This window comes from Tribolium madens, unplaced genomic scaffold (assembly GCF_015345945.1).
Source record: "Tribolium madens isolate multiple individuals breed KSU strain unplaced genomic scaffold, Tmad_KSU_1.1 Scaffold_3;HRSCAF=73;Tcas5.2_LG2, whole genome shotgun sequence".
NCBI classification, from domain to species: Eukaryota; Metazoa; Arthropoda; class Insecta; order Coleoptera; family Tenebrionidae; genus Tribolium; species Tribolium madens.
In genome coordinates, this window is record NW_025401006.1 from 2,552,141 (window position 1) to 2,559,005 (window position 6,865).

The following is a 6,865-nucleotide window of genomic DNA, read 5'->3' on the forward strand; positions in this document are numbered from 1 at the left end:
CGTACTAGTACTAGGGGTAGAAAGACTTTAATTGATACAATAAGTCCTAACAACGTAATTTTACATAATTGGCTTTTTGACGCTGCTGAATTTTTGGATGAACCCTATAAGAGAATTGTTCGTTTGCTGCGTAGTTGAGTTATAAATTACCTAATATTGTAAAATATTAAAATCGAGTCAGTGTTGTTTTTTAAGATGTTGGAGTGACAATATATTATTGAGGTAAATTAAGTTGTCAGGTCTCGGCATGTGTGAAATCCCCAAGCCCGCACAATAGCATTGCCATGAATTATGGACAAGCGTATAGCCACTTAATTAATGAGAAAATAAACGACACCTCAAGCATAAAAAATTATGAATAATTTGTTTAACGGTTCGATTCTTAATAAGTAAAATTTCGCATCACGCAAGCTGTTGATAAAACAAATCGGGATTCGTAATCCGCATCCTGGGTCATGAAGGAGCTATCTCCCAGCCGCAGCCTCCTATCTGCGCTATAGTCGGTGAAGATGAGTTCGGAATCAATGACGTCGCCTTCAATTACCGGCAGGCGTGTCACTTCCGCCACCCCCAGGAGAGATATCCGCAAGGCAAACGGAAGTCACGGCTGTCTTATACGGGGACACGATGTTATGGCCGTATAAAACCAATCTGCTTAAAACATATAATCGAAACCTGATGTTATGGAAACACTCCGATAAAAATTTCATTAACTCGACCGAATTCCACTATTTTCCCAGGTGAGAGAAAACAAGTTCGTGTCCTAACTGGCGAATTTGTTATGTAAAGTGAGTTACTGGAGATGTGGTACTAAAAGTTCTGCATGTATCGACGCTGAAGCTCTTAACTCAAAGTGATAAATATCTGTTAGAAGAGCAGCTGTTTCATAAAAGGAAATAAATTGCGAGAAAGGTGCATTCACAACACTTTTACAGGAATAGATGGAATCGCTTCAGCGGGGACTGATGGCTTCTTATTCCAAGAAAACAATGTTTTGACTAAACCTACCCTGGTGCATCTTATCGCGTTTGCGTTTTCTATTTTAAGACTTCGGAATTGTTTTGCCCGGTTTCAATTTTGCAAACGTCTACGTAGGGATTCGATATTTATAAATAGTCCAAGCTGCAAATTCTACAGATTCCCAATGCTAAGGAAAATGTTTATCACGTTTTTGAATATTTCAATAAAGATGAAGATTCCATATGGCTCGTCTCTACTACAAATAATTGTATGAAAATCGTAAATTGACACCACAAATACATCATTAAATACATTAAATAATAACATTTACATTTACTTAAACTTATTGTGTTAGAGAAATTATTCACTTATGAACAATTTACTAGGTCATTACGATATATTGTTCCGTAACTATCGTTATTGATCTTCATGTCTTCAGTGTAGTGAAATTTAACACAGGTCATGGTCTGGCAAATACACTTCCATTATATTAATTATCACCTGTTCAATACAAACAATTTAGCAATTCTGTCTATAGCACACTTACTAAGTACTAACTGAACTAATCGCAATAATTATGTATGTACTAACCTTCAGCAGGAGCTGAAGCTCATTTAAAAAAATAGTTTTGATGGATTGTTATATTACAATGTCAAATTTATATTATAACCCTTATAATTAATTAATGATTTTGAGTTGCTGTAACTTGTTAGTTTCAAATGTAAATTTCAAAAAATACTTTTATAAAAACTTTTAAAAATATTTTTTTTATTTGTACTTTGAATTTGAACTTAAAAACGTTTATCCGCAAACGTTACAAAATTTATTACTAAATGTCACAAGTAAAAGTTTTACCTTTTAGGCATGGAGTAAAAATTTTATTGCGCTTTTAACATGACATTTACCAGTTGTGTCTTTCTTGTCTCTTTTGTTGCTTCAGCAATTTTTGGAGAGGCACATACATTGTAGGTACATCACCAGCATTCGACATTTTGCACTACTAACTTTACTAGTTAAATTAATAAACATTTTCGAAAATCTCAACACAAATTCCGATACTGACGCGGGATCTTTGCATATAAGCGTTGTTATGATTTTATTACTTGCAAAAAGTCCTAATTATGTTGTTCATTTACTTGCTAATTATAGTCTTGCTTTTTACTCTCGATCTGAATACGTTTGTGGATAAAATAGTACATGTTATTCGGAGTAAAAGTGAGTTTATGTAGGTCAGCAGAATTATTTGCCTCACTACATTCGGCAAAATTAACGTTCAGCTTTGCCACATTTAGTCTCAAAGGAAAAGATAAGACAGAAAACAGTATCAAATTTAGACCTATTTTTATCTTACCCAGAATTTCCAAAAGTTTTTTTCTGAAGAACAGTTTAATATTTTATTTTAATTTCACAAAAAACGGATCAAACTACAAACACGGCACTAGAAACACCGAGGCACTTTCAACACCCTACCACCTACTAAAAGTGACGCAGTAAGACATTGACTATTGGGGTCCGAAACTATACATGTAACAAAATTCTAATAAATTTGAAAGAACTATCCGCAGAAAAATTTGCGATAAAGGTTAAAAAGATCCTCCTGATATTCCTACCAAAAATTCTCTTACTGTTCACCAATAAAATAAATGTGAATTTGTCCTGTTTAGTTTTTTTTACACTCTAATTATGTTATATGTTTTATACAGGCTGGATTTTGAAAAACGCTCCAAGCCCATAACTGCATTATTTTTAAAGATATGACAGTACTTCTTAAAACAAAGTTGCACAGTTCATTATTGTTATTTTTTTTTTCTGGAACAGATGTTCAATTAATGCTACTTCTTTTTAACTAACATCAATTTCAAGTTTTTTAAATGGAACACTCTGTATATTTTATTATTTTTGAATTCCTCGTTAAATTGTCTTTCAGTAAGCTCACTTTTTATTATTTACCACTTACTTTTGTTTTTAGGCAATTTGAAAATTAAATTGAATTAAGTAGGATGGGGAAAGAATAGAAATATTTTTATTCATTTTATCTAAGACAATCAAATGACTGATAACAACAAACTGTTCATTTTGATAAAAAAAGTATTGTACCGCCTTTAAAAGTAATGAAATTATGGCTCGGAATGTATTTTCTAATCCAGTCTGTGTATTTTTTGACAAGCCATGTATGTCCTCGGTAGTATAGTGGTCAGTATCCACGCGGGAGACCGGGGTTCGATTCCCCGCCGGGGAGTATACCTTTTATTAAAAAAGTTTGGTATTTTCATTAAATTGACTGGTAAAAGAACATCAAGCAAAATTTAAAATTTTTATTCAAATGAAATTGTACATACCTACTAAAATATAAATTAGTTTTGATCATTTGAGAAGTGGTTAAAATATGAGAGTGTATGAAAAGAGCATCAAAATAACTTATACCCAGAAAGCCTTAACATAATACAACATTACAGTGTGCTTGAGTGAGTTGGTTTGATCTGAAAATTATCCCTGTCGGAATGAATTGGTCCGCAATTCGTCTCTTGCTTTATTTATACCGAAATAACATCAAGAGGCCCTAATTCAGTCGTATTTTGGTGATCGCAATTGTCTAATGAAAATTGGCTTCTTCTGAAAGCTCAATTTCGTGCCACCATCGTGCCACTAACGGCCCTGACAGACGGCGTCTAAATTTCGCGTCGACAGCCAAACAAAAACGGTCTAAATTGACGGGCGTCAACAGAGCCCTTCATTAGCTTTATCGTTTGTTTGTTTCGTGTTTTCCATTGGTGTTAGTTTAAGTAATTAGAAATGAACGGCATGTGTTCGGCAAGAGACTTGCTTCTCGCGGCCACGTGACATTTCCCGGATAACGCGACGATCACGCACTCACGCACACGTGTGTGTACACTGAAAGTTTTACTGAAAACGCAAATTGTCACACGCGAACTCAACTCTCAACAGTCAACCAATTCAGTCGATGGCGAATTTAGTCCTTTTCGACCGTTTTAAACATTTTGGGACCGATGCAACCGCCGACGGGGCAGATAATTATTATCTCCGCTATTGAGGAGTGTGATAGGATTATGATTAGGAACCATGGTGCGCCCATTTCACGCATAATGATTTCCAAGAACGACTTTTTTAACGTTCTAAGCGACATTATCACCACCATTAAATAAATACGCAATAGTAATCAATTCTCCGTTTTTTTAAAAACATTTCAACAGTTATTTTTAGTTTTGTAAAATAAAAATTATTAGAGTTAATGAAAAAAAAAATATGTTAGGTCCCACCGAGATTTGAACTCGGATCGCTGGATTCAGAGTCCAGAGTGCTAACCATTACACCATGGAACCTTGGCTGAAAGGGTGACTCACACAAATAAATTATCCTGAAGGATAATACACCTAGAGCGGGTTTATAAAAGACGAAATAAAAATTAATTTGTTGTTAAAAGTTAGCTAACTCGTTAATCTAAGCATCCGGTTCTAACGTTGATTACAATTAACTTAATGACGCATCTATAAACAGATCCATAATAATCGTTCAAATTTAAACATAAAAATGATATTTTTTGATAAGCCCAACAATAAAATCTGAAAACTTTATTTTATGTAAATCAACCTCACTTGAAGTTTAACATATAAACATTGAAATCCTGCCGAATTGAAAAATGCCAGCTACAATTCATAACCGAGTTATTTATGACATTTGAAAGTGGTTTCAATTCGATTATAAATTTATAACACTAAACTGGTAATTTATATGAATGTCCTTGTTCGCACTTTACAGTATCGCATGTTTACATCAATACGGGCGTTATTGTATGTACATAAAATCATTTTTAACACGGCAAATAGCTGTTAATGTGTCTCATGAATTGATATATTTTTAAATGTCACGTGACGCGATTATGAACTAAAATCGATAATGCTTGCAAAACGCACCCCTCAAGACAATGCTTTGTCGTATAAGTGCTCGAAATTAAGGGCCACTTACTTTTTCATGCATTACTCACATTTTATGACAAACAGATCAAAGTTTACGAACTGTTGAAACAGTGGTTTAAAATAGCAGTGTAGTAAAGCGATTTTATTATCCTGAAGTGAGGTCAAAATAATTGTAATTTGTTTGTAACTAATATAGTTTATGTGGTGATGGTAACCATTTCCGGAGTTCCGGAGATGTTCCATGTAAAAGAATATTCCAGCGGACAAGAAAATTGTCTCTGTCACGAAAAGGCAACATTAACGTTGACTGTGACAGCTATCATAACAGTTAAATTAATGTAAATAATAAAATAAATACAACGATCTTACACAGTAAAAAATTGATGAATCGAAACATACACTACCCTAGTGTTATCAATTAGAGTTGTTAAATAGAAGTAAAACTACACTAAAAATCTGTGTTTATCAACTCTAAATTATTCTGTAAAATTAATTAGCGCCAAAAGTGTTTTCGGTTTTCAGTACTATTGAGTGTAAAAATCACTCTGGATAGAGTTATTTACAGTAGAATTACAGCGATCTTCTCTAATGCGCATGCTTAAGAGTAATGCAATTGCACATGTTGACACAAAGGTGTGTGTGACTGTTCTTATTTTTTTTTTGTTGAAGTAAGTATATATTGTTAGGTAATTGGTATTTTTAATATATTTTCTGGACAGGTAATATTTTCAGGTAAGCAAATATACCCACAAAAATTCAAAATGATTCAACCGTATCTCAATATAAATGGTTCAAAGATGGATACCTTTACAAAAAAAAATATGTTCGTATGTGTACCTCGGAAACGCAGATATTTTTGTAACAAAAAAATGGAAAACTCAATCTTTTGTCGAAAGACTAAATTCTTATAAGTTAAGAGATACAGATATTAGTCCAACTTTTGACATTATAGAATTTAGTTTTCTTTTATATGTATAAGGAACCATATAATATAACACAATCATTTTTCTCTAGTAAATGGTTAAAAATTTATTTTTTAGAGAATTTAAATTCGTTTAATTTATTTCTATTTTACTTCTATGTTATCGGTAATAATAATAAGACATTTATTTAAAAAACTGGATAGAGTTATTCCAATTTATCTACAACCTATAGAAATTTGAAAACTTTTGACACCATACACTATGTAGAGTTACATTTAAATTTCCCACCAAAACAGTAGTGCTCTTCACAGAGTTTATAAAGCACTATATAGATTTGCTTCACTCTAAAGTATAGACGTAAGATATATTACATAGTTAATAAACGCACTAAATAGTGTTATTTTTCTCTATTCCTGACGTCTTTAGAGATCAAAATTACTCTACTGTAGATTATTATCACTTTGATTTTTAACACTAAATGTAGAGTAAAGAAAAATACTCTATTTAGATCTATTTAGATGGACCTGTATAAACTAGAAATAGAGTTATCTAGAGTTCATTATTTCTACTACTTTTTTTTACTGTGTATATTTCAGTAACTGATTAAGAAATTACATGGTCTAACATAAGTGAATTTTATTATACCTACTTCGAATTCTTGTTAAGTGTCCTTTAAGTACAAAGAATTAAACAAGTATGCACTCGATCCATTTTTCATCGAAAATGTGAAATTGGACCATTGGTCTACAATGCGCAATTTCAATCGGAAAACTTTTACTGACAACATTCAACAGGAAAACATCAAAAGTGTTTCATACAGTGCTTGATGGTATTTTCTTATTTGTTTGCGCGAAAAAGCATAATCTTGTAATATTGCTTCGTTGGAAAAGAGTAACGTCATTTTCAGAAAAAGGTGATAGGAAAATGGGAACGCAGTGTCTTGCTTGCAAATATTAGGATAACGCCTGTTGTAGACAATTGAATCGACGTCGAAGCCGAGTTTGTGAAACTTCACAGATAAAACTGTATTGCTCACTGCATCATAAA

The 6,865-nt window shown here is 32.7% G+C and overlaps 1 non-coding gene across 1 annotated transcript; it reads right to left on the reverse strand.

Annotated features, from left to right (window-relative positions):
• Positions 1-4,229: 4,229 nt before the first annotated feature.
• Positions 4,230-4,301, reverse strand: Trnaq-cug. Its single transcript has one exon. It is a non-coding gene; the product is annotated as a tRNA-Gln (tRNA).
• Between the last annotated feature and the right edge of the window lie 2,564 nt (positions 4,302-6,865).